Source organism: Marmota flaviventris, chromosome 6, assembly GCF_047511675.1.
Source record: "Marmota flaviventris isolate mMarFla1 chromosome 6, mMarFla1.hap1, whole genome shotgun sequence".
Lineage (NCBI taxonomy): Eukaryota > Metazoa > Chordata > Mammalia > Rodentia > Sciuridae > Marmota > Marmota flaviventris.
This window is the reverse complement of record NC_092503.1, coordinates 146,874,733-146,902,034: the sequence shown is the minus strand read 5'-3', so window position 1 is coordinate 146,902,034 and position 27,302 is coordinate 146,874,733. Positions and strand designations below refer to the sequence as shown.

The 27,302-nt window shown below is 45.1% G+C and overlaps 1 protein-coding gene across 4 annotated transcripts in view; it reads right to left on the bottom strand.

The window, feature by feature from the left end:
* The window catches only part of Phactr1 (phosphatase and actin regulator 1), a 272,986-nt gene that overhangs the window by 195,151 nt on the left and 50,533 nt on the right, over positions 1-27,302 (bottom strand). The window lies entirely within an intron of this gene.

Here is a 27,302-nt window from a genome sequence, read left to right as displayed (position 1 = left end):
AGTCGCTCAAGTGCAGTTGTTGGCTAGAACCTGGGCTCACCATCTACCAATGATTTGTTCCTGTTTTCCTTGCAACAGGTATTTTAATTTATAGAGCATCCTTGCAGTATTTCTGTAGGATACACAATGAGACTCGTCTTAACACTAGCTCTTTTTGAGCGAAGTATTTTCCCCTTTTCAGTTGTGTGTGTGTGTGTGTGTGTACGTGCACAGGTGCACACCCTGGAGGTTGACCAGACCTTACACATGCTGGGTAAGTGCCCTAGCTCAAGCTGTGCCCCCAGCCCTCCTTTTCAAAACCCTTAAGCCTTAAATAATAAGGTATCAAGTCAAGGAAAAGAAAAACAGGAGTAAGCAGATGTCATGGCGGGCTCCTGCCCTCATGTCTGTCTCTTCAGGTACTTTTAGGAAATACAGGGGCCCCTTCTGCATTTGCAGGTTCTTCTTCATCTGCAGATTCAACCCATCTTGGACTGAAACTATTAAAAATACTACACCTGTGCCGAACACTACTGGCCTTTTAAATTGTCACGATTCCCTATATAGCAGCTACTTACAGAGCATTCACCTTGCGTTAGGTAGAGATGAATTTCAGTAGAGAGGAAGATTCTGCAAATACCAGATCATATTATAGAAGGCACTTGAGCCTCTGTGGATTTTGGTATCCCTGGGTGTCCTAGAACCCAGCCACTTTTGTATCAAGTCCCCTGAGGGCATGAGGTTACGACACACCAACTCAGCAAACCTGCACTTATTGTAAACTCAAATTATGGAACAGAAGTGGTGAGAAAAGAGGATGTTCCTATTCTTTATTTATTTTTTCTTGGTACCAGGGATTAAACCCTGGGGTGCTTAACCACTGAGCAACATCCCCAGCCTTTTTCATATTTTATTTAGAGACAGGATCTCACTAAGTTGCTTAGCACCTTGCTGAATTGCTGAGGCTGGCTCTGAACTTGCAATCCTCCTGCCTCAGCCTTCAGATGTTCCTATTCTTTAAAAATCCTAAAAAGTACCAACCACACTAAAGCACACACTACTGGAAGAGGCATATGAAACTAATAACCAACACATAAAGCACACATGATAAAAGATGTCAGACACCAAAAGGCAAAAACATCTTCTGCTTCTGAATTCAAATTCAAAATTTAAGAAAGCATATCAATATTCACAGATACTTCCCGAATGCCCTAGATTGATTTCAGTAGGAAAAGAAACTTCTATTTTTACCCACGCCTGGGGACATGAGGGCACCCTCAGTAGCTCGGTATCTAAATGCCCGGCCATCTTTGCGTTCTGTGCCTTCATGATCCCTGTAACCAGCTTTGGAGTGACAGAACCATTCCCTTAAACGCATTCTCCACAGGAACCCAGGTCTGCGAGCCCTGCTGCGTTGCCAGGTGTGTTAATGACACGTGTTGCTGTCTCCACATCCTTTTCCCAGTTTATCTACCAGAAAACATTCTCTGGACGGTGCAGAGGTCAGCAGAGACGGCATATGGATGGGAGGTTTTCCTGCAGAGCTTACCAAATATCTATCTCAGCCATTTCTGCAGTGGATTCTGAAGGCAGAGGAAGGTTTTTCCCCATTGAAATGCAAAGCTTGCAGAAAAATACTCTCTCACCAATTCACATTGCCTGCTTTTGACCCTACAAATTAGTGAAATGTGTGAATTTTTTTCAAGGATCTCTCATTTGAAACGCGTTTAAGGGCCTTCAGTGCCAGAGGGGAATCAATGAGCATCTCACAGCAACCGTTTGAATACTGTTTTATCATTTACCAAGCATTTACCCAGTTCTTATATCACTGGATCCTTCCAAAAAAAAAACCCAACAAGAGAGGTGAGACGAATATCTGAAACCCTCTTTTACGAAAGAGCAAATTGACAGTGGCAGAGATGGCTGGTTCCCTGCCCAATCCATTCTTCCTTCCTCTTGGGTGAATACAAATTGATTTTTTGCCCTGCTAAAGGGCTGCTTCCCAGTCTCCTCTGTCTCTAGGTGTGGCCATATTATCAAGCTTTTGGTCAATAAGATGTGAGCTGTGAAGCATTGTGAATCACCCCCAGGAAGTCTTCTTAAAAAGGAGAGATGTGCTATTTCTTGGCTTTCCCCTTCACTTCTGGGTTTGTGGAGCACAGATGTGATGCCTAGCATGTGGCAGCCTTTGTGGACGCAAGGGACATCATAGTTAGGATGGAGCAGGAACTGTGGCACCTCGGTCTTAAAGAATTGTGTGGACCACCACAGACAGCATCCTGGAACTGTTGCCTCTGTCTCCTTCTGTTATATGAGAGAGAAATAAACCCCTATCTTGCTTATACTATTTCTATTTTATGTGCTTTATGCCTCTGAGCCTAATCCTGATGCAAAGCAGGGATTTGCCTGAGTTTATCCAAACCCTATGGTTGGCAAGCAGCAGACATCAAGTGCTGACATATATGTTCATATCTGACACTCTTTCTGGCAGAACTTCAGAACCTTTTTCAAAGCTGCTTCTCAGTCTCAAAAGGAGCCAAACAATTTCACGATTTTTAACACTTGAATATTCATTTAAAAGAAGCCCATCTACCAGAAGTTTCTCTTCTTCTCTCCGCTCTCTCCTCACTAGTATTTTTTTTTTTTTTCTCTCTCTCAGGCCTTGATTTAAATCATGAAATCTCCCAGGGCTCAGCTTTCTCCAGACAATTCCATTTGCTCCCCTGGCTTTGATCAGCATTGATAACCTGGACATTTCTAAAGGTGTCGCTTCAGCCAAGAAGACTCTCCTAACTGACCCAATGCTGGTGCGTAACGCGGCCCAAGCTAATTAACTTCTGGGTCTCAATTATCCATATGTGTAAAACAGGGGACGTAACAGCACCCACCTGGGGGGATCATTGTGAAAACCAGAATGATTTCACATAAATCCATGCTCTGGCACAGTCTCCCCGACACAACTAGTATCACGCCTTGCTTCATCTCCCTCAGGTCACAGGCACCTCACCTCCACTTCACCTAAAGTGAATCATTTTTATCCTTAACCACTTTCCAGGAATGGCAAAGCCGTTATCTAACTGCTCAGAGAGAAGGACCAGGATTGTCCTCAACTCCACCTCCTCCCTCCCTGCACCAGATCACCCAGATTTATCCCCAAGACGGGTCTAAAGGAGCCCCTGCGTTATTCCCACCCTCCTGATCCCCTCCTCTGGAGACCAGCTGTCTACACCCTCAGCTTCTGGGTTCTGCTCTGGTTATTTAAGGTCTTCCACGCAGCAGCCAGGGGCAGCTCTCACACACCTGATCGAGGTGCACCCTGCTCTTGACCCAATCCCCCCAGGGTCTTCCTCGCTCTTAGGGCGGGAGAAGCCTTCACGCCAACTCACAGGGACGTGATCAGCCCCATCGCCAACCACACACAGGCTCCTGCTCCTCTGCTTCCTTTCCTTCAAATACCAGAGACAGACCACTTCTGCCTCGAGGCCCTGACACCTGCCGCCCCCCTGCCTGGCTGATTAACGACTTGTGTCACCGCTGCTTGCCAGTTTCCTCTGTCACAGACATCCTTCTGAACAGGACCCTCTGAAGTCCAGTCCTTCCCAGAGGGGGACCCAGCGCCAGCTGCAGCCAGTGGCTCTCTGACTAGTGAACGGTGAGTGGGCCACCCAGATCTGGCAGGAGACCTCTCAGGGGTGCCTGCAGGGGTGGCTCCTAAGAAAGGCTTCCCGAGTTGAGAAACAACCCCATTTCTGCCCCTGCCCACTGTGGTGTTGGGAGGTGGGGACTGAAGGGTCGTAGGGGTCTTGCAGCATGGGGGGCCGGAGTCCTGGAGCAAGGTGGGGGGTGCAGAGAGCAGAGAATCATGGGAGGTGGGATCGGGGCGAGCCTGCTGCACAGGCAGATTTGCTGGGTGAGAATGTCCAATGTGCATAAGGACTTCCGCTACTGCAGTCCAAACCCACCTAATTGACATGCCACTACAGCACGGCGCACTCGGGAGGGTAAGATGACCATTCGTGACACGTAGTGGACGCTCAGGGACACCGTTTGAATGGAAAGCGACTGAGTATTTCTAAACAAAAGACAGGACAAGCTCTGGCTCCCCCCCCCGCCCACCCAAGCCTTCCCATCTCCTAGAATGTTCCCTGGTAGAGAACGCAATGCAGGTTCACCCAGTAGGTACCACGGCACAATAGAAGGCCGTGTCACCTCCGGACCGCAGGTAAGGAATGGCACCCGAGAACCGGCTCACACCCAAGGGGACATGAGCAGCTGCCACACTGCTTTTAAAAGCTCTCTTGGTTCTAAGCGTTATCTCCTGGACTGACCAAGTCGACGTGTTTGCTTGAACTTGATCACTGGCTTTTCACACAAGTTCACCCCCCATGACACAAGGAGATTGCTGACTGGGGTCATTGGGTCTATTATTGAAGGGTGACATCACAAACTAAACTATATATATTTTTCATTTGTATATAATAGCCCAGAAAGCAATGACCCAAGTGATCAAATCATGGGGGATTCACTAAATTAAGGAACCAATGTGTGTCTATGTGGCCATTAAAAATGATAATGGAGCCCGGGCCCGGTGGTGCACACCTGTGATCCAGCAGCTTGGGAGGCTGAGGCAGGAGGATCTCAGGCTTACAGCCAGCCTCAGCAACTTAGTGAGACCCTTTCTCAAAATAAAAAAAAAAAAAGGTCTGGGGATGTGGCCCCATGGTTAAGTGCTCATGAGTTCAATTCCTGGCACCAAAAAAAAAAAAAAAAAAAAAAAAAAAAAGATGGGTTATTCTATTAGTTCTATTAGCATCAAAAATTGCCACTGTTCATTGCTCAGTGAAAAAAAAATAAATTGCCAAATGTTATGTATAGTATAATTCTGGCTTTCTATCTATGGCAGGCAGAGGATTTAGAAGAAACTCAGCTAAGAGTGGTTCTACTTGGCTGATAAAATTATAATGAACTTGAGCTTCTCTATGATGTTTTTCTGACATTTTTTTTCAGGGAGCAGGGGGTGGATTTAATCCCATCTCTGCCATCTATCTGCCACGTGCTGAACCTCAGTAGCCACCTGTGTACCAGAGTGAAGGCCAGAGACCCTCTGTCTCTGAAGTTGTAATGAGGAAGGGAGACAGGTAAATCCTATAGTGGTAGCAACCTGCAAAGGGTGGGTACTAACCAGTGTTAACTACTGGGATCGATATATGAGAAAAATAAATTGTCGTTATTGCAATGCAGGTGAAGATCCCTTTTATTAAATGCTTTGGATGTTGGATTTATTTGGATTTTGAAATATCTGCATCTACATCATGAGATATCATGGGGTTGGGACCTGAGTCCAAACCCAAAATTCATTTATGTTTCATACACTCCTTAAACACCTAGCCTGAAGGTCATTTTATACAATAATTTTAATAATAATTTTGTGCACGAAACAGCGTTTCACGGTGTGGAAGTGTTTGCTTGTGGTATCACGTCAGTGCTCAGAAAGGTTTGGGTTTGAGAGCATTTCAGATTTTGGATGAGGACAGCCCAGTCTGCCTGAATACTGCTTTGTGTTGAAGTCTAACAGATCTACAGATGGTATTTGGTGGAACTCATGGTTGAGTGCGCCGGCCATGAGGGAATTACTGATGACCCTGAATGTTCTCTCTCTCACACTCCAAGGCATGAGTCCTGTACTATAATCCCAGCTCCTGGCTGAACTACAGAGTCCAACAAGCGTCAGAATTATTGCAAACACATCATAGCATATGTGAGGCCCTGGGTTCCATCCCCAATACCACAAGACAAATAAATAAATTCACCATAAAATATATTTTTTAATATAAGATATTTTGCCCTGGCTTTCCACTAATATTTAATATTTACCTTGAATTTCTTGAATTTTAAAAGAGATCTATAGGAATCATTAACTAGAAATTAGAACAACACGTAAAAATGGCCTGCTAGGTTCAAAAGGGATCAATCCTAGAACTTCTTGGAATATCTGTATTTTGAAGGGAGTTACACTCCTGTCTTAAAAGTGGGCAGAGGGGAAGGGCAAACAGAGAGAAGATTCTGGAGGAAAGAATATAATAAAATGAATTCAAGTTTAATTGGACGCCACATTCATCTTTATCCTCTAGGACTTAATTTATGTGAAAATAGTGCTCTCATGAAAAACGAAGCCTAGCATTTATAGACTAATAAAAACCACAGGGCCCATTAGCTGGCCTAACAAGACACAGCTACAATTAATCTTTACCTTGGGAAAACAAAATAATTTGGGTTTTAATCTTAGAGCTAACTCGACCAGAAAGGCAAAAAGTGATTCAGACACATTCACAATCACTCTGTGCACGAAGCAGCCGCTGCGGACACTTTGAAGGCTTCAGAGGCATTTATTTAAGTGGAAATAGCCACGAGTGGCTCTGGTGGAGGTGCACTAAGCAGAAAGAAATTCGCCTCCATGAAGTCAGTGTTTTCATGGGTTTCCAACAGCGTTTGATACTTGTTGAACTGTCCTTTAAGAACCATGGAAAGTGACTTCTTGATCTATTTCTTAGCTTTTCTTTTCTTTCTTTTTTTTTTTTTTTGATACCAGGGATTGAACCCAAGGGCACTCAACCACTGAGCCACATCCACCACCCTGTTATTTTTTATTTTAACACAGGGTCTCATTAGGTTGCTTAACAGCCTTGCTAAGTTGCCATGGCTGGCCTCGAACCTGCAATCCTCTGGCCTCAGCCTCCAGGGCTGCTGGGATTACAGACATGGGCCACTACACCTGGCTTATTTCATAGCTTTTTGTTGCCCAGAAAAGGAAAAAAAAAATCCATTCCATACTACTCAAATTCAGATGTAATTATGCCCTTTGGTACTTATAAAAATTAGAGGCACTTACAAGATTCAGTTGATGTGAGGAAGATTCAACTCAGGAGGACAAGCCAGTGGGAGAACTCTCTATTTGCGAATGGAGAAACAAGGCTCAGAAAATTTAACTCTGACCAACAAGTCATCTCTAGACCCTCAGCCCCAGAACCAGAGAGCGGAATTTTTCTTTTTTAGTTATTTTTCTTTTTATTTTATTTGGCTCACCAAGAGATCAATACCTGAACTTCTAAGATAAGACATAAGAGGAAGTGTTTTGGTTGGAGAAAGAAAAAAATCTATATTAAGTACTGTAACAAAAGCTGGCTTCTCCAACAAACCACCTTTTATGAATTCAGTTCAATAGACATTTACTGAGAATCTGCTCTGTCCGGTCTTGTGGACTAAACAAAAATAAGTACCTGATGCTCAGAAGTACGCAAATACTGTGGGATACACACACGTGTGTGTACACACATACACACACTCACAATCAAGTATTGGCTTAGACAAGATAGGATGAAAACAATTTTCTGATTGTCTTAGAGATAAGCTCATGCATGGATTTTAGAACTATTTCTTGAGACCATTTTGCTCTATTAAGCTTGGCATCAAGTATGGACAATTTTATTAAAAACCATAACCCAGCCCTTTGTTTAAGGTCCTCTGTGAAACAGGAAGATGCCAAGTCACTCTATCTTCAGAGGACCAGCCAGGTTCTCTTCCAGAACAATTGATTGATAGTGTAAAGGTCGACACAATTTCTATGCCAGTAGTCGTGTTTGCATGAATTAAGTTTCAAGATTGGACAGACTGAGTCAATACCGGGGACAGCAATTCTCTTTCTGGTTCTGAGGCTGGCTGACTAGAATAAATAGCTAGAAACAAAACGGCATTATATAGTTGTCTTAAAATCCCTTTTTTCTTTATCTAATTGCCAATAACTACTGGATATGGCTATTTGTCAAATAAATCAATGATATAATGGTACATTTTAACAGAGTGCTCATATAAGACAACCTGTCCATAAAACTGGCACTAATACTTTTATGTGCAGTACTCTCATGATAATAGCAGCTAGACTGTGTCAAGGATTTGCAGTTATTGCACAATGAAAATGAAAAGTAACCAGTTATGTCTCCAATTTAGTCAGGGCTGGAGAGAGGTAGAGAGGGAAGAAGATCCTCATTTTAGTTTTCCAAATCAGGACCCTGCCAAAAAGCAACAGTGGGATTTTATTGATAGTAAAAATGTGATGTTTGAGAGTTTGAAGGTAATTCTGTGGAACATCCAGTTTTTTGGAGTCTGGCTGGCGGGGAGACATTGAGTAATGGAACCACAGGCCCTTGCTAGGGTGAGTTACGTATCAATTCTGTGCTTATTTTACTGTACACAGTTTAAACTATGGCTAATGTATTTGATAATAAGCTGCTGTTCTCTGCTGATTTTTTTCTTTATATATGTAGTTGCAAGTTCAAATCCACACCTTAGAACGAAAGTGCAAGAGGAAGAAAACAGAAATCAGGTCCCTTTTAATGAAATTCAGGAATACAAGTTAAACAATTTGTTTTGAAGTTTCCCAAAATTGAGACTTCTACTGGAATTTTGACCATAACTCCAAAATAGTAACAAAAACCAATTAACAACAACAAAAATGTGATACATCGTCCATACTCTCAAACAATGAACCTTTCTCGACAAGGTTAATCAGTATCATATAAATGCAAAGGAACAAGACGTATTCTGCGCATACCAATAAGTACCTAGTAAAACCCTATTGTAAACACAGTAACAATGGCATGTATTCTACTGCAGATCCAAGATCTCACAGGACCCAGAGCTGAAAAACAACAGAGATGCTTTGTCACTCATTTACACAGGTCTTCTTCTACGCAACCAGATGGGGGAGAGGAAGGAAAGCCAATTATTACATATATATTGATTCACGAGAGAAAAACAGGTGGAGCTTAAAATAACCATGTTTTAGGAAAACCAATATTTAAAATACTGCAGGCCACAATCATTTTTCAAGGCCTGAGTTTGGTGTAAGAATATATTTCTTTAATAAATGGTAAAGTCAAAAAAAAAAAAAAAAGAAACCTACTAAGGGATAGTTTGGCAAAATGATTCCCAGGCTCTGTATGATCAAAAGAAATCTCCAAAGGTAGCTAACTATTCTACAGAATTAGCTGAAACATTATATTCCTGAATTGTTCTTCTGCATACTGAAAATTTGGTCTTTCATTAGGCTAGTGAGTGCCTTAAGACGTAGGGAAGTGATATGGAAAACCATGTTCCACCTCAAATATTGTCAAGACGTGATTTAAATGCCCTCGCCTTTCTCCATAGTCCCTGTCACTGGTCATCTTGTTCTAAAGGGCCACATGTCCTTTTCCATTTTGTAGAAGGCCGAGTCAGAAGGGCGGACTTTGATTTCATTTTTCTTACTACTAGCCTATTCCTTGGGCAAAGATAAGATGAAAAAAAGCAATGGTATCAGGGTGAGTGGAGCACACCTAAAATCCCTGGGGGGAAGGGTGGGGGGCTGAGGCAGGAGGATCTCAGGCAAGTTTGAGGCCAGTCTGGGCAGCACAGTGAGACCCTCATCTCAAAAATAATAACAAAGAAAGAAAGAAAAAATGAGGGAAAAGAAAGTGGTAATTTTTAATGCTTTTTAAAAAAGATCTGTATAATATCAACATTATTTTATAAATAATATGTACCCTAAAGTTAATAAGCCAGATTCAGGTGACAAAGCCAGTGTGACAGAATTTACCTGGACAGACGTTCTGGCAGTCAGGGAGAATAACAAAAGCCCTCCCTTCCCAGCTACACACAGCGGGAACTCACTGTAAAACAGGTGACAGCGAAAAAACCCCCCAAATGCACTGGTCCTTTTTAACCTTAGTACTGATCTGGGAAGAAAACAGACCAAAAACTAACACTGTCCTGTTGAAAGTTTTAAATGGAATCATTTTCAATTAAACTAGTAGTAGATTTACATCACTCAGTAATGGATATAATTACGCCCAATATCATTAACCAGTTACGAAGTTTATTAACTATTCACCTAAGTGAAATTTGTAAAGACTAAAAATGAACAGTGTAAAATAAACGTATTCAAACTTTGAGGCCTAAACTCTGTTTAGGGACGGTGACTATATTTTTTAATGAAAATCTTGGATTTAGGTATACCTTTTAGGTCAGTGGGCAGAATATGTGAGATTAAGAGTATTCTGAAAAATCTGATGCATATAACAGCAGGAATAAGTCACCAGGTGTGTATGTAGGAACATATGTCTGTTGGCTCCATTCGATCCTCCATTGACACCAGTGGTCTTCCACTAGGGACAATTTTGTCTCCCAAAGGACATTTGGCAGTATCTGGAGATACCATACTGTGGAGTAGGGTGTGGCTGCTGGCATCCAACGGGGACAGGCCAGGATGCTGCTAATGTCCTATAATGCCCAGGACAGTCTCCCACAGTGCTGAATTCCCTGTCTCCAAATGCCCTTAGCAGACCTGTAGTCCCAGCAGCTCAGGAGGCTGAGGCAGGAGGATTGTGAGTTCAAAGCCAGCCTCAGTCAAAGTGAGGTGCTAAGCAACTCAGTGAGACCCTGTCTCTAAATAAAATACAAAATAGGGCTGGGGGTGCAGCTGGGTGGTCCAGTGCCCCTGAATTCAATCCCTGGTACCCAAAATAAATAAATTTAAATTCCTTTAGTGGGGAAGTAGAGACAGCCTGATCTCTGCCTTGGAACACAGTACCAGAAAGAGGCTGGACCTAGCGGAGTGGTCCTGCTTCCACCTCTCCTGTAGGCTCCAAGTGAGCCTCGGTAGGGCCCTGGGGTCTGCAGGGTGCACTCCCAGCGTGCAGAGCAGAGGCTGTTCTTCGCCACCAACAGCGATTCTGCGCGCAGGTTCTACCTTGGTCCAGCTCTGACACAGCAGATGCTTCTGGAGAGCAAACGCCTGGTCTGGTTGCAACCTTGCCTGTTTACGAGCAGCGAAGCCACTTCAGGGGGTCCCTAATGCACACAGCCGAGCAATTAATGGATTCCACACGTAAAACCACAAAGCTCTTTCTGCACACTTAATGCTCAAATCTGCCCCATCAGAATTCCGATTTAACTAAAATTCCACGAGGTTTCTGAGTAATTAGATCTTTTTCTTTTTTTCCACTTTTCATTTTAGAAACGTCTTTTCCAACTTCTTCTTCCCTCCTCCTGTTAGCTCTATGAGCACAGCGCACCCAGTGCTGTGCCCCGGCTGCTGCCCGCATCTCTGCACAGGAGTTTCATACTCGACAATCCCATCTAGGAGGCACTACAGCGCTTTCCTTAGAACCCAACAAACACAAGACACAGGAAAAGAGGTGCAGCTCGCTGTAGCACCCGCAGCAAGGAATTCAACGTGGATTCACTTAATACATGAAAAGGGGGAAGGAAAAAGACTATGGGGATATGACATTTAAAATAACAGCAGCCACTAATTATTGAGCACTTACTATGTGCATAGGCCAGAGCCACATGCTTTATATAATAGTCTTATTTAATCCCACCACCAACCCTCTAGATGCTGCTAGACTCCCCCCACACTTTACAGATGCCCAAACGGAAGCTTCATCTGATGGAAGGTCACCCAGAAAGCAAGCAGAAGAGCTGCCGTCTGTGGCCGGCTCTGGCACACCTGAGAGCACACTAGGGCTGGACAAACGCTCACCCTCATTTCCAATCTGGTCCACTGCCTTGCTTTGTAAATAAAGTTTTATTAGAACACAGCCGTGCTCATTCCTCTCTGTTTTGCATCTGCGAGGTACCAGCCGAGCTCAGCCAGAGGCCATGGTGAGAACCTAGAGCGGCTGCTATCCAGCCCTTTACCGACAAGGCTTGCCACCTCTGTCTGAGCCCCTCAGCAGTCAGTCATGTCAACTTGAAAAGGCACCCAGCTAAGTAGCTGCATTTCCATGCATATGAGCCCCCTGCCCCTATTTTCTTGTAGTCATCTTGAGGGTTAATAATACCTTTTCTCTTTTCAAATTTTAAATTGAATTTAACTGATATATAGACTCGACGTTTTACATATCAATGGGTGTGAGTGGTGTTCTGCACGTGCACACCATACAATGTTTAAGTCAGATTGAACATCTACCCCTCCAACATGTACCAGCTCCTCCTAGTGAAAACAATCAACCTCCTCTCGCTCTTTGAAATGCACAGTGCGGCTGCCTAGTCTCCCTTGGACTTGTCAGAGCTCCGTTCCTACCTAACCCTTGGTCAGCCTTGGCCCGCCCCTCGTCCCCCTGCTCTCTGGGCCTCTGGTGACCACTGCTTTTCTTTCTGGAAAGAGTCTATGTGAAGGATAGCAGTGTTGTACAGTGAAGCTTATTAAATCTGATTTCCTCACAGCCAGAAATCAGCAAGACCCAGAAAGAAACACACAAATAAAACAATCACTGATTTTCCACAGGTAAATATTAAGCACCGGAAACACAAAAACGGATAACATAGTCTCACCCTCAATGAGTGCACAGATGAGCAGAGTAAACCGAGCCCCACACACAGCAGAGCAGCTTCCTCTGAGCTCTGCTCAGGGTCCTGCAGACCTCAGAGGACTGTCTTTTCCCAAGCCAGCCGATGCCCCTAAGAGGAAGACATCTGAAAACCCACCTCTCTTTCAAGGAAAAAAGTCTCCATTATACTAAAATAAGTAACTGAATTGTGTCTGACTTATTCAAAGAGGAGAATTCATTATTCACAGAACAGAATGGAGAAGCTAAAATGAATTTACAAGCTCAGCCTCTTCAATTCATAGATAAGAGAAGCAAGACATGTCCAAGGTCACCAGCAACCTCAGGAGAGAAAGCTGCCGACAATGCTCCCCTCGCCTCAGTGCAGGTTGCTCTGCGGAGGCTGGGTTAGAAGGTGCTCAGTAGGCTGAAGAGCAGGCTACGAAGGACTTGGCTCTGGAGCAAGATCCAGGGCAATACTGAACCTCTCTGACCCTCGGTCTCCTCTTCTGCAAAATGGGATGATATCCACAGGTCATTATGAGTAAGAGGAATTCCTTTATCAACATGGCAGAGGGCATCAGCTGGCTCAGGAGAAGTATAACATGAGTGTTTGCTATTAAGGAAATAAGAAAGTGAGCCTTGGGGAACTGGGGGTGTAGCTGAGCAGTAGAGTGCTGGCTTCACTAGGCCCTGAGTTCCAACACCAGCAACACACACACACACACACTCACACACACACATACACACTCACACACACACACATAAAGTGAGTTTGGGAATGAACTACAGCTCAAAGAGGCCTCTCTGTCCCCTCTGGGCCCTTTCCGTCACCATTCCCCCAGGCTTTGTCCACCTTTCCCCACTGTGAGCAGACAACCCTGCACCCCCTCTTCCTGTCTGATCCTGCCGTGACTGCCCCTGGCCAAGCCCAAGGGACCCTCTGCTCTGCAGTGCTGAAGCTTGCTCAGGCCACACCACCCAACACACCCCCACCTGCTCCCTGTCCCTCTCAGGGCAGAGGCAGTGACCCACCACGCCCTCTCACCCTGGCACTCCCGCTGAAGAGTCTGCCCTTACTTTACACAGTGCATCCCCGATGCCCAGGGGCCTCCTCCCATAGCCCATAACAAGGCCCTGCCCTGACCCGGTGCTATCATCTGAATATACTCTTGTCCCAAAAGACCCGGTTTCCAGTCCTAACTCAGCACTATCCTGGGGATCCTCGGGCAGATGGCTCAGTGCCTGCAGGCTCAGTTTCCTTTTGTGCCACATGGAGATCCACAGAACCAACCCTGGAAGGTGAAACGGGAAATTCCCAGAACTGGCCCAGCGCTTAGCAGCAGAACGGGAACAGAAGCTGGCTTGTTGTCATCATCCCGGACGCTTCCTCCTCCTCCGGCCTCTGCCTGAGCTCACATTATCCCTACTTAGGGTTCCTTCTGTCCTGACCACTGGTGCACACTGCCCCTTCCCCGTGTCCCCCCAGCTGTCAGTCCCCCACTGTCTCCTGTTGGGTGAACTCACTCATGCTCGGCACTACCCTCAGGAGCCCTCATCAGTGTTATCACTCTGGGGCAGCCTCATCTTCCAGGGGACATCGGGCTACACCTGCAGACACTCTGGATGTCACTGATGGGAGGTGGGCAACAGCACCCAGTGGGCAGAGGCTAGAGATGCCCCATGATGCCCAGGGGGCCCCCACAGAGCAAGGAACCGTCACCTGCAGTCCTGCCCCAAACCCTTCCCTGTCCTGAGTTCACAGGAAGCCCTGACCCTGCCACCGAGATCCACCCCAGTGCCCGACTATGGTGGAGGGAAGGGCCTGATTCCCCAACCAAGTGAAACAAACACCATCAAGAAGATGTTTCAATTGGCATTAAATAACTCTGTTAACAAAAAAAAAATCATTGGATAAATATGCTCAGCTTCATCGGGAACGTTTCTTCTCAATTACTAGTTATGGTTCAGGCGAATCGCATTTCCAAGGAAAGAAAAATTCATGAAGGACTCTATTGTTCTGTGTTTCTATAATGGCTCACAAGTGGGATCAGGTTCAATCTACAGGATTAAACTTTCTACAGGAGGGATCTGATGTGGCACATGAACGTGCAGCCCTAGAGTCCCAGGTACTCGAGGGGGCTGAGGCAGGAGGGTCACTTGAGCCCAGGAGTTCCATAGCAAGGGGAATTATATGATAAGATAAGTTTGGGTAAAGAAGCAACAGATGCCTGTAAACCCAGACCTCGGGAGGCTGAGGCAAGAAGATCTCGAATTCAAAGCCGACATCAGCAACTTAGCAAGACCCTGAGCAGCTTAGCAAGACCCTGTCTCAAAATACAACACGGGCTGGGGCTGTGGTTCCATGGTTAAATGGCCCTGGGTTCAATCCCAAGTTCAACAACAACAGAAAGAATATACACCCTTCTTTTGGAGATTTACAAAGCACAACAGCATCTCTGAGATTAAAACAATATGCTTGAGTCTGGTGAGCTGAGTTTTCTACACCAGTCTGACCTTGCAAATTTCACGGAATCCATTTCTATCCCACGGATTAAGCATTATGGGGAATACAAAAATTGACACAAACCTTCACACTGATCTTTAGAACGAGGTTTCCCACTAACCAGAGCCGCTGTGGGGCCCTGTGTATGGCTAAGAAGCCCAGCACAACCTCCCTTAACTCAGAAGTCTCTGGCACGAAGAGGAACGCCTCTGTTGGCCTCCATTTGCAACAGGACTAGAATTTGACCAGACCGTATTTCCATTTGGCATTTAAAAAATGGGAGAATCTGTCTTTCCTGCCTTAGTACCTTAGACTGAATAGAGCGGTACTGACCTAGATATATTTAGAGGTTCGTCATCAAATTATTATTTTCCTACAAACAAGAAGGCTAATTTCAAGTTTTGCAGGGAGAAACCAAAACAAACATCCCAACAAAGAGTGACCCTGAGTGTTCCCAAGGGAGAAAAGTAAGAGAACATTTGTACAAGACCTAAGCAGAAGGTGCCTACTATGTCAATTTTCCTACCTACTTCCCAACTAGTACCCAGTCCTCTCCAATATATTTTAAACCCTAAGTCCAGGGCCCAGTTGTTCCTGTTGGACACTCTGTGATCTCTACAGAGGACCGTGGTTTCCTGAAAACGATCTGGACATCCTAGAAGACCTCAGCCCAGCTGCCCCCATTTCAGTGCAAGTCTTCACCTTTGGCAGGGAAACAGCCATCACTCCAGGGTGCAGAGTGGCCTCCCGGAGATTGCATTTTGAGTGGGCCACAGCTCTGTGACCCACACGGGCTGAGAAGGGCCCAGCCAGGCACGGGTGGGGACACGCACAGCCGGAAGCAGGACAGCAGCCATGGTGCCGCCATCTGCTCCCCCAGCCCAGGGGACCCCTGTGCACTTTCACCTTGAGATAACCCGACTCCTGTCCTCCTGGTCCTGTGAGTCACACAGCCTGCTCGGTGCCATCCTGGCTCCACCCATCCCCACAAGAGCAGAAAACCAGAAGAGCAGAGAAACGCATCGCCCTCCTCCTTCTGGAACCTTCCAGCCAGCGCCTTGGAAATAAAAGCACAAAGCCCCTGTGGTGTCTATTGTTGAAAGATCTCCAACAACTGCTTCCTGCATCCTTTCAAGACCCTTTGGAAAGGAGCCTGATCCTCCCATCCCGTGCCCCCTTTTGCAAGAAGGAAATCCGAGGTGGGGCAGCCTGGGTTGTCTGTGGCCAGTTGGCACCGAGGCTGCTGGACCCAACTCCAGGAGCTCCAGAGCCAGGGGTGCTTTCTTCCCCAACCCTCCCCCTGAGGCTGCTAATTCCTTCTCTCTGGTAAACACTGCCAGGAATTGCACTCTGAGGATTACGCAATAAAAATAAGCCATGTTTGCTTTCTCAAACCGTGGTGGAAATCTTCCCAGCTAAATCTTGCTGTGACTTACGCTATGACATTTTCCAAGTTAAATTCGTCCCATTTTCATTCATGGCTAATTACGTAGTCGGGGCTAGCAACGCCCGCTGACCCTTCCGTCCCCCACATGGCTTACGTGCTCAAGGCCACTGCTGGTGGTTCCTTTGTACTTGTTCATAAATCCGGTGTGTGTGTTGTGTGGGGGGGTGAATTCCAGAACCTTCCACATTGTTAGGAGGACAGCGCAGTCACTGATCCAACTTCATGTTAAGCAGTTGTCTTTTCAAGAGAGGTGGTTGGTGATGTTGGCATGAGATGAAACATTCCTCTGGAAACAGTCTGAGTCTAAAAATGCTGTCTTTCTCCTCATTTACGTAGGATGTAATGTGGTTCTCCAGCTAATTGGAACACTTTCCCCAAACCAGCTCTACCAAGGATGCACTAGACTCACACACCCCTCAGAATATATTTGGTGGTTCGTTATTTGTGCCGAAAGAGGCTCTCTTAGATATTCTGTCATCTTCACTGAATTAAAATTGAGGGTACAAATCCCCTGTCGTAGGGTCATGTTCACTTTCTAGAGGTGGAGGGATCACTCTGCAGTGCGTCCCATGTCATTCGTCAGGGTGAGCAGAGGGCTGCCGGGGACTGTGGTGTCTCAAAACTCCAGACATCCACGGCGTGTGTCAGAGCAGACCCTGCCAACCCGGCCCCAGCCAGAGACTTTCTTCTCATCCCATTTATATAGGGGTTCTTCTAAAGGGCTCCTAAGTCTCTTTTTTTTTTCTTTTAAGAAATGACTGTTTGTTATATGTTTCTTGTCTTTTCTCTCTTGAATACAGATCCTCTTCTTCACGTATGTCCCCCTTTCTGCCTTCTAGAAAAGTCTAAATAATTAGCCTAGGCCTGCAGCCCAACAAATCCCATATTTGCCAAGCATTCCAAGTTATTTCCATGTGCAGAGATTCAACCTCAAAGACCCCAGATGAGGATGGAGGGACCCTCAGCCCATCCTGTCTCCTCCCCTTGCCAAAGGACTTTTTCTTTTATTCAGTTCTACTTTGGATCCTGGTGCTCTGGCCACAGGCTGCTTAACAGCGTGTGAACAATTTGCATCATGGCTAGTAGTAGACTGTGGCGTCATATTTGTTCTGGATGGAATACTTCAGGGCTCTGGGCAGGCAGCAAGGTGTGTTTTCCCCGGGAACGGAGGCGCCCCTGCCTCCTGGCTTGTTTGACTTTATGGAGGCTGAAATTTGCAGAGTGCGTCTCCTGACGGCGCATCAGAGCCCTGACCATGCCTGTCACCAAGGTCTGCTTCCACCTATGTCCTTTTTATGGGCTGATCGGAACAACAGCAGTTTCCAAACATATTAACAAACACGTCATCCAATATCAGACAAGTGCATGCCCAGCAACAGATTTTATGTCTCTCAGGAAAGAACCTAATTCTGCTCTGTGCCCAGCCTGTCCGAGAAGGATGGTTGCTAAATGTGCAGCAGATTTCACTCCTCAAACTGTGTGTGCCAGGAGATCCCGGTGCCAACCCTTGCTGAGAACACCTTCAGGATCCAGAGGCCTCCCCGCTGCGCGCCTCTCGGTGATCTCGGCCAGCCGGGCATGGCTTCTGGGAAGCCGTGTTCCCGTTCTCCCTTTTATTTCCCACTCTCATCAGAATTCCACTTGGTTTTGCTCTCCCCCTTTCTGCTTGCTCTTTCTGCTCATGAACTTGGAGCGGAGCTACTGTGTCGAGAAGGTGGCATGAAAAGGAGCCGAGGCTTCACTAGAGATTGCTACTGTCCTTGAAATAACATCAGAACTGAGGTGACAAAAGAGGCAGAACGGCACAGCCCTCAAGATGCGACTTAGAGAATGGGAACCGTCTTGTTCTCCCCCAAGAGCCACTGCCGGGGTTACAGCTTGTTTAGAAGATAATTATTTGATTTTATAATTACTTTTGTGGGTTGCGAAATAATTACTGTGTGGCACATCTCCATGTGCCAAAATAGCAGAGGCGATTGTTCTAAAGTTCACAGCGAAACAACAGAGTCATGATGGTTGGCTCTTAGGTGGGGTGCAGAAAGTCCCTCCCCTTTGTGAAGCATGCCAGCCCGAGGCCCACATAAAGGTCAGGTGGAGGTGGGGTTGCTAAAGACAAGGAGCACATGAACTCAGTTCATTTTAGTGTGTGTGTGGGGAGGTACCGGGGATTGAACTCAGGCCACATCCCCAGCCCTATTTTGTATTTTATTTAGAGACAGGGTCTCACTGAGTTGCTTAGTGCTTCACTGTTGCTGAGGCTGGCTTTGAACTTGTGAGCCTCCTGCCTCCGCCTCCCAAGCCTCTGGGGTTACAGGTGCGCGCCACCGCACCGGGCCGGGTTCTGTCTTTTTAGGTTGGTTTTCATTTTAAACCTGTCCCTCCAAGTACAGGCAGACATCTAAAAGTCCCTTTAAAAGACCAAAGGTTGGGCTGGGGTAGAGCACATGCCTAGCACGTGTGAGGCCCTGGGTTCAATCCTCAGCACCACATAAAAAAATAGATGAATAAAATATATTTTTATATATTAAAAAAAAAAAGTTCCCTCATTTTAAAAAAAAAAGACTAAAGGTTGTGCAGGGCGTGGTGCACTCCTGTGGTCAAAGATACTCGGGGCTGAGGCAGGAAGATCACTTAAACCCAGGAGTTCACGGCAGCTGGGGCAATGTTGCAAGACTTTCACAATTCTAGTTCAGATACAGTGCCAAAATGATCAGGAGTGGTATTTTCTCATTATAAGAAGTTTGATGTGTCCAGGGATCATCACATTTTTTCCATAAAGGGTCACAGAGTAACCACTTGAGGCTTTGCCGGTCCCCATTGCTACCACTCAACTCTGTAATTGTGGCCTGCAGGCTGTCATAGACCCTCTGTGACAACTGTGCACAGCTGTGATCCAACAATGATTTACGGACACTGACGTTTGGATTTCGTGTGCCTTGTGTCACACAATATTATTTTCATTTTTTTAAACCATTTGAATCTATCAAAAAAAAAATTCTCACCCTCCCAACCCCAAGGGAGGTGTCTTGGGCCAGAGTCTATGCACCCCTAACCTAGATGGATCTAGGCACCTCTGCAAAGCTCATTTTCCAGGTGGAACAATCTCAGGGCAGAAGTGATTCAAGGGCAGGTAGAGGGCAGCAGGGTCCCTCCTAATTCTACAGACACCTCTTCATCAGATCATTTTCTCTTTCCATTTTTATGAGTTAACACTTTGCATTGGGGTTTGGTTTTGCCCAAATTTGCCCAAATGTATCACTGTCACATTTTTTCATTTAATTCATCACTTTAAGCAGTTAAATTTCAGTGGTCCACACAACTAATCCCTTCTTAGGGGTCTTGTGAAGAGTGACCCTCAGAGGCAGCCAAACCTGGCTGAGAAGGTGGCAGATGGAGCCAAAGGAACAGCCTGGTCACAGCAGCATCAGCAGGTGACCTGGGGACACTGTGGCCACTCTGTCTGAATTTGATTCTCTAATATGGTTACAGTAATAACTACAACTTTCAAGGGTTGTTCTGAATGTATGCAAGGAAATAAGATGAGAACTATAACATGTAAGTATACTTAAGCAAATGGTCTATCTAGGTTTTCTTAAGTGGACTAAATTCACTCTTTTCTTGACCACGTGCTCAGAACCTTTTTAAAGTTCTCTCTCTCTCTCTCTTTTTTTTTTTGTATTGGGGATTGAACTCAGGGGCGCTTAACCACTGAGCCACATCCCCAGCCCTTTTTATTTTTTATTTTGAGACAGGGTCTCACTGAATTGCTTAGCACCTCGCTAAGTTGCTGAGGCTGGCTTTGAACTTGCCATCCTCCTTCCTCAGCCTCCTCAGCCACTGGGGTCACAGTGTGCACCACGGCTCCTGGCTAACTTTTTATCTTAAAAGGTCCTCAAGGTGGCTATAATCCAAAACACCAACAGTAACAAGTATTGGAAAGGACACAGAGAAATGGGTCTTTCAAATCTTCATCACTGGCAGGAATAAAAGTAAAATGGAACAGTCACTTTGGAAAACAGTCTGGCCATCCTCAGATGGCTAAGCATGAAGGTACCATGTGATCCAGCCATTCTACTCCTAGGTCCATCCCCAAAGAAATGGAAACGTGCTTCTGTGCTAACGCTTGCATGTCAATGTTCACGGCGCCATGTTTTTAGTAGTCCAGAGGAAAAGCCACCCTGTGTCCATCAGCTGACGAATGGGTGAATAAACATGACCTATCAACACAACAGACCCAGTCAGCTATAGAAAAATCAAGTTCTGACACACGCCACAACATGGGGGAACCCTGAAAAACATCACCCTACCTGAGAAAAGCCAGCACCAGGGACCGTACACCAAACAGTTCTATTTAGATGAAGTGCTGGGTATAGGGACATCTATAGGTTTCCTGGAAGGGATGGGGGGCGGGGGTTACAGGACAATTAGATGAACAGGCAAAGGGAACAAAGGATTTTGGGGAGACAGGATAATGAAAATGATCTAAAATTAACTGTGATGATAAATGCACAATTCTATGAATATACTAAAAGCCACTGAATTATATGCTTTGAATGAACGATTGTATGGTGTGTGCATTATATCTCAATAAAACTTCCCCAAAAAAATCCCCCGGGGAGACTTGCACCCTGTCATGTAGCAAGTCCCAGCTGCTCAGCTTGGTAGCCCAAGCCCTCCACGTGTGGCCTCTACCCACTCCCGGGCTCCCTTCTCGTCACTTTCTAGCTGCTATGCTCCACCAACCCGTGTCCTTGTAGTCACTTTAACTAAAGAATATGCACCTCTTACCTATGTCTGTGATTAACAAGACAACATCTGTATTCATGGATCACACCTGGGCCTCACAGCCATGCACTGTGCTAGGCACTGGAAATAGAGCAGCAGAGGACAGAGACAGACGGGTCTGTAGACCCTCCCTGTTCCCTTGGGAAGGGACTCTTTCTTTCCCTCAGGCATCTCTGTCAGCCCAGTCCCACTCACCAGACACAAATGGCTCAGGGGCCCTCTCCCTCCCACAGGACCTCAGTGGCCGTCTCCCCCAGGAGGGAGATGGGTCCTCCACCTTTGTGCACACAATATCCCGGGCTTACCTGTCACAGCCCTATCCCTCACTGGACGCTGAGTTCCTCTTGGGTCACCCTTACCTCTCCCGCTGAGCATCAGGGTCACTGCACACAGCAACCCTTGACACACCAATAAACCAGTGACCGTGTTCTACCCTTCCTCTGGCCTTGGACCTAGAAACAGCAGGACCCTGAGGAATCCACCGTCACAGTACTTCTCTCTTGTGGTCTGGGTGATTTTTTTTCCTTTGTACTGAAAATCTCTACAGTTCATTTCTTTGAATCCAACAAATAGCTCCTGGAGCTTCTCAGCTCCTGGTACTCTTACTAGACCATCCCAACGTTTGCCTCCTTGGACTGTCCTTCTCTCCCTTACAATGTGAGTGCAGAAGGGAAGGTCACTTCTTCCCCCGTCCCTGGCTATGGGCCTTTAGCAGGATCCCATCAATGACCCTGATTCCATGACAACTACCCACTCTGATCAGGTGGCCATCCACAGCAGTACCAGATACACACCACCCTGGTGGCTCCCAGTTGGCTCGACACACCCGCTCCCTGTGAGCTGGATTTTCTCTCTTTTATTTATTTATTTATTTTTTAAGGTCTGGGAATTGAACCCATGGCCTTGCACATGCTAGGCAAGGGCTCTACTCCTGAGCCACATCCCCAGCCCTCAGACACCTCTTGAAACCTCAGACATCTTCCATTTCGGTTAGCAAACTACAGGAAGGAATGTTCTGGGCTAGTCAACAAGTACTGATCCTTCTCTCCCTCCCCACTAAAGTGTAATGCATATATCCTGCCGACTAATCCTTTCAGTTTGATCTTGTCTCCTTTAGATAGATAGGTCTATTTTATGCTAGAAATTTCACAAATATTTTAAATATTTTTTTTTTCTCCTAAACTAAGCAAAGAGTTTCAGATGTGTGTAAAAATCGTCAGAAAGAAAGTTAGAATAGAATGGAAAACGATCACTGAAATTATATGAGTTGAAACCTACGCTATAAATAAGACCCGTTGATTTTGTATTTCCTGTGCTTGAAAGTGTATTGAACACATTCTGAGTCTGTAACAGCTGTAGAATGTGTCTTTTGACAGTTACTGCTCCAGGTCAAGGGGCCCCTCTCCTGAGCTATGAGCGGCCACCACAGGAACTCAGGATTTTCCCTTGTCTGGTCATTCCCAGAAATCCTATCCTAAAACCCCACTCATATTTGCTCAAGAAAATTCAGGAGTGGGGAATCTGGGTGACGAATCTATGGGAGTTCGTTATTCTCGTGTGTCTACAATTTCTCCTGCTTTTTAAAAAGAGGAGTTAGCTCCAATGCATCACCTCTGTGAAGAATCCCTGTACTTGGTACTTAGTGGATGAAATCTAAACTCTTTTAATAACTGTTCTAAGCTTTTCCTAACCTTCTTGCCCAAGGTGGGACCCATCACGTTCTGCCTCCCCCAAATGATAACTTTCTCTCTTAGATATTTTCTTCAAACTTCTGTGCACGTACGTGTCTAACTTTTAATCTCCCTGTATGATTCTGTTTTATTGATTTTATTTTCTCAGCGCTTAGAGTGGCACATCAAAAATGATTGACAAATAGACTGGTTGGGAAAAAAAAAATGAATTGCTCCATCAAATGTTCCAGAGTAACATGCGTCGTTCTCCGCCACATTCCACCTGCTATCAGTTAACCTCTTCCTGGACACAATGCTTCATCCATTTTTCCTGAAATGCCCTTCCTTTCTTTACCTGGAAAACTCTTCCTGTAGGTCCTGGTACAAATGTCCCCTCCCTGGAAGGCCCTCCTGCGTCTTCATACAGTGAACAGTTTCCTCTGGTCATCTAGCAGTGTCCAAATTCCTCAAAGGCAACAGCTGCTTGATGTCACCAAGTTGAGGGGACCCTGAACATGCAGGCTGCTAGCTTTACCAACAGATGCAGGAGAATTGCGTGACAACCCAATTGCTGGAGGTCGTGACACCTCAATAAAATTCAAAGTCAATCTTGATGAGGATCCCTCCACTCTATCCACCCCTTCCTAATATTCTGCTAACCCCTCTTTTGTTTATTTATTTATTTGTCTGAGATACTGAGACTGGAACCCAGGCCCCACACAGGCAGGGCAATTGCTCTACCATAGCTAGACCTGCATGCCAGACCCCACACCCTCTGCGTCTCTCTTCCCTACTGTCTCTTCCTCCTTGGGAAAGAATGAGACCTCAATCTGCCTACTTTTTGGATTATCCAGCTGACCAAAAAATGCTATATCATCATACAATCATGTACAGATGTAAGTTCTTTCTCTTAGAACATAAGAATATATATCTTAACTGCGAGCTATACAGAAGATGGGGTGCTTTCATCTTGGACCCAACCCAAGGAATTTAATTACAAAGGGGCACAGCAGTGTGGTCCAGCAAGAGGAAAAACCCAAGGCAAAGCTGAACTTGGCAGCAACATGCAAATGATAGAGATCACAGCGGATGTTCCTTAAGCGCCTCTGCTGGCCAGGCACCACGCGAAGTGCTTTGTACCAATTATCTCATTCAATCCTCATGATTCCCCGCAGTAAATAACATTATGATATCTCACAGCTACTCAGCTAGCAAGGGGTGGGAGGCTTTAGTGAAAACAGGCGGGGGTTCCAGGACCAGCTCTGGAGCAGTACGAGAAATGGCTTCCCTTCTCAAGGTCAGTTCTGGCGGCAGCCCCGACATCAGGGGGTGACTTGACCTTGGAGGATCTCTGCCCTCATCCTGATGCTCCTTGCTTTTCTCACCTGCAGAAGAAGGATGGGACCCATGGAAATGCACAATGCATAAAGGCCATTCTGCTGGAAGACTCCTCCAGTCAACCTGACAGAGAAGTACCATGGCCATTTGCCCTCATTCCAGAAGTTCTTGATGAGGATCCCTAGGAACATGTTAAATGTTTCTAATCCCTGAAGCAAAACGTGGAGATGCATCCAGCACACCAGTGGATTTGTGAATCTGTATGTGATTTTTACAGAACAGAAATCATATTTAAAAGACGTGAACACATCCTTGAACTACTACTGATCAATCACATGTGGAAGGCCCTGGGGCAGGAGTTACAATCAACATGCCTGTTTCTAAAGGCACTATTCTATTACTCGTTAATTGTCACAGTAAAAATAAGACAGAAAAACTTCCAAATATTCCTAAAAACTGTTCAAATGTTTTATTTCTGTTGAAATCACATTTTCATAATAATTATGAGTGTGTGTGTTGCTGGAGATCAAACCCAGGGCCTCAAGCATGCTAAGCTGCATTCTACCACGGAACTACACCTCTAGCCCACATCTGAATAATTCTTAATAACTATTGAGTCTGTATTTCCTAAAGTAATTCCTCATTATTAGCCTTGAAAGGAACCAAATGAGAATAGAAAATGTGTACGAAATTATATACAGAAGTACTTTGCTTTCTAGATCTTCCTCTAAACCTGCTATTAATCCATTTGCAAATTAAATCACATTGACCTGTTCACTTCCAATATAAAATCTCAGTGATGACTTCTATTTTTTTTATAGCTTTACAGTGTACGCAACTTCTATTTAGCTATAAATTTCTTTCTCTCTATTCCTACCAGTCAGTCACCCTTTCTATCAGCTAGGGTAAAGGAAAGCTAAAAATAAAATAAATTGTTCCAGGAAATTTATAATTCTTTCTAATTCCTTACCTTAATAAACCTAGCTCATTGAGACTATACATATATACAACACACACACATACACACGTGTGTGAACACACATCAAATATCTAATTAAATATCTAATTTTCTACGTTTGGTATAGGCGAAAGACACAATGTCATTTATTTTTAAATCAACTTGATAGCACTGTGGGAAACACTATGATTCTTTGTTTTTTCCTGTACTGGCTGTAGTAGCATTGAAATTTTACATAAATATGTTTCCTTATCTAAAAGTAGGCTCAATGTTGAACCCAAACAGCCAGGAGGAACAGAAACACAAACTCTCTTGGCCATGAATGACGTGTGAATTGTACCACACAGTTTCTTTTAAAAGGAAAATCACTTAAAGTCAACAAAGCATCTTTAGTATTAGTTCATGGATACCAAGAACTTTTTTTAAACGCTTGAGTAAAAAAAGTAAAAAAGATAATTGCTAAAATGTAATTTCCCTTGTCACATGCAGCTCAACTAGCCAGAAATAATTTTTCTTTTAATGTTTATTCTATGTCAGCTGAATGCATTTAGTTATAGATTATCTTTAAATGGAAAGTATTAAAATTTTCTTTAAATACATTTTAAAAAGCTGACGTTTCATAGGAAAGGAAGTTAAGAATGGAGGAAGCTAAGCCACCAACACCCACATAAAATTTCTAGTGATTTCCATTGAGACAGTATTTCCCACCACTGCCACCAAATGGCCTCCTCAGTGCTGAATGAGAAACCAGGTATATTTAGGGTAAGGCCACAACAGAGGTGCACCCCATCTTAAGAAACATCTCCCTCCAGTGAGTCCTACCCGACAGGTATGTTGGGGAAATGCATTGTTGCAAACTTGACCATACATTTCCTTTAAAACAGCTGGTGTTCTGGGCATACAGGAAAAAAAAATGCTCAAATTTCAAATTGCTTCTAGAGAATGTATCTAGTGAAGCAGTCACTCACTACAAATTTGAATTCTCTTCACTTTTGCAGTGGGTGGCGCTGCTTTGGGCTCTGGCAATAAGAGGCTTAAACTGACCATCCTCTATTCCCACTAGTAAGTGAGCATCACACACATTCAATAGGAGGATGAACAGTACGGAATTGAGCAAAAATTCGGCACTACAACATGTGGGCTTCCCTGTAGAAGAAAGTATGGAAATTAAATACTTTAATCCTGTCAGGTGATAAAGTGAACATGCATAGATTTCTCCGTAGGGCATTCTGAAGTGTTTGAAGCTCTATGTTATAAGAAGAATTATGTGCTGTATGTCAAGACATACACCTGCCCTACACCATGTGTTTACCAGTGATGAGTTCACAATGACAGAGACATAAATCCTTGAATGTACACATGTCTTTCCTTACTGTCGCAGTATTTAGAGATACTAATTTATTAAGTTGATAGCAGCCCAGCATCCCTTAACCACCTCGCTTCACATGAAATTTAGGGGAGCTCTTTGGCTTGCACATGCCCAGGCTCACCTGGAAGATGCTGCCCCATTCCCTTCCCACCACCTCCCCACATTTGGCCATTAGGCATCATTCCAAGAGGGACCAGCAGCGGCACTCCAAAAAACTCAGCCATATTTCACTCTAAACAGACATCATTCCACAACTCCACCAGTCTCTAGGTCTCTGAGTGCCACGGTGGCCAAGGCCAAGTCACCTCTCCAAAGGTTGGGGAAGCAGCCTATTTGGGGTACAGTTCAATCAACACAGTGACTGACATTGAATCAGCACCTTGGCTTGCATCCTGTGCTCTGTTACACTCTCCGGGAAAGGTCTGGCTTTGGATCATCTGATGAATCCATTTGTACTCACAGGTCCTGTGTCCTCGGCTCATACAGCCATCATGAGTCAAACACACGGAAGCAGGCATGTGCTTCTCAGAAACCAATACCTTTCCCAAACTGAACGGGAGTAGCTAGTGTTCCTGCCTGCCCTCCTCCAGCATGGTCCCTGTTTCCCTCCGGCCGTCTCTTGCCAGTGCTCCACAGCCTCTCTTGTAGTTTAATCAACGAAAACTATAATTACGCGAGTAGGACTCTCATTTTGAAGACATTAGCCAAGCCACAGTCACTTCATTACTCTGCACTTCTGAGGCCCACAAAGAACTGCAGGAATCCTAAGTAATATTTGTTCTTCCAAAGGGAACAAGAGAAACCTGCCTGGCTGATAGGAAAATCTGCCTCCCAAGCAGGTGTCTGTGTGGACAGAAGAGGGGCTTCAGGCCAGGAGGCAGCTAA